This window comes from Benincasa hispida, chromosome 10 (genome assembly GCF_027475165.1).
Source record: "Benincasa hispida cultivar pf3 chromosome 10, pf3_genome.v1.1, whole genome shotgun sequence".
Classification (NCBI taxonomy): Eukaryota; Viridiplantae; Streptophyta; class Magnoliopsida; order Cucurbitales; family Cucurbitaceae; genus Benincasa; species Benincasa hispida.
The window spans coordinates 9554549-9555777 of record NC_143487.1 but is presented as its reverse complement, the minus strand read 5'-3'; the positions used below and the strand labels follow the sequence as shown (position 1 = coordinate 9555777).

At 43.9% G+C, this 1229-nt stretch overlaps 1 non-coding gene across 1 annotated transcript; it reads right to left on the bottom strand.

The window, feature by feature from the left end:
- Positions 1 to 504: 504 nt before the first annotated feature.
- LOC150033095 (small nucleolar RNA R71) lies at positions 505 to 608 on the bottom strand. Its single transcript, XR_016524183.1, has one exon. It is a non-coding gene; the product is annotated as a small nucleolar RNA R71 (small nucleolar RNA).
- Positions 609 to 1229: the final 621 nt, after the last annotated feature.

The window sequence follows — 1229 nt, the reverse complement described above, 5'->3', positions numbered from 1 at the left end:
TCGTAGGTTAAGGCAACAACTTCTCAGACAACAAAACAAGCAACAAGAAATGGCAGACGAGCAGGCAAATCAAAACTTAGCTCAACAATTAGCACATGCTACGAAAAATCCAATCCTAATGGAAAATAGTAGTATGCTTCCCATGAGGGAGTATGCGTTTCTTGTATTGTATGATTTCTCACCAGGAATCATATACCCAACGCCAGATGGGACAAGATTTGAGATGAAATCCGTGATGCTGCAAATGCTCCAAACTACTAGACAATTTAGGGGTGGTCGTGAGAAGATCCTCACGCCCACATGAAATGTTTCCTGGAAACGTGTAACTCATTTGTGATTCCTGGAATCACCCCAGAAGCGATCAGGCTATCTTTGTTCCCATATTCTTTGTGTGATGACGCAAAGCAATGGGTAAGCTCTCTGGAGCCTGGTGAGATCACAACCTGGGAGAAGTTGGTGGAGAAATTCATGCATAAATAATTCCCACCCATCACCAACACAAGGAGGCATCGATAGATCATGAACTTCGAGCAAGAAGAAGTTGAAACCTTAAGCGCTGCATGGGAGCGTTTTAAGGGATTGGTCAAAAATTGCCCGAACCATGGATTACCACTAACCATCCAGATGGAGCATTTTTATGGTGGATTGAACAGAGCATCACAGATGGCAGCCGACACAGCTGCAACTGGTGGAATTATGGATAAATCTTATACTGAAGCTAAGAAAATATTAGACCTCATTACTAAGCACAACATGGAATGGGTGGACGACGTATGACGCAAGAGCCGACAGAAAGAAGAGATCTCAGAATGTTAATTCTATCGATTCCAATGCAATAGCCACACTCTCTACACAAGTGGCTACTATGACCAACCTTTTGCAGAACATGTCATTAGGGAACGCATCAACTCAGCAAAAGGTAAATCAGGTAGACATATTCGTGCAGCCCATGGTTAGCTATGTGGGCTGTGAAGATCCCCATTCCTACGCTGATTGCCCACAAAATCCGCAATCAGTATGCTTCATTAAAAACAACCCATTTTCAAATACATATAATCCCGGATGGAGGAACCATCCAAATTTTTCTTGGACAAGAAATCAACAAGAGCACCACCCAAGGGCGAACCAACAGCAAAGGCAAGGACTGCCGCCTGCATTCCAGCCAACGCATCAGCCACACCAACAATCCTTTAATAGAGAAGGTCAGGCGTCAAGTTCAGGATCTCTGC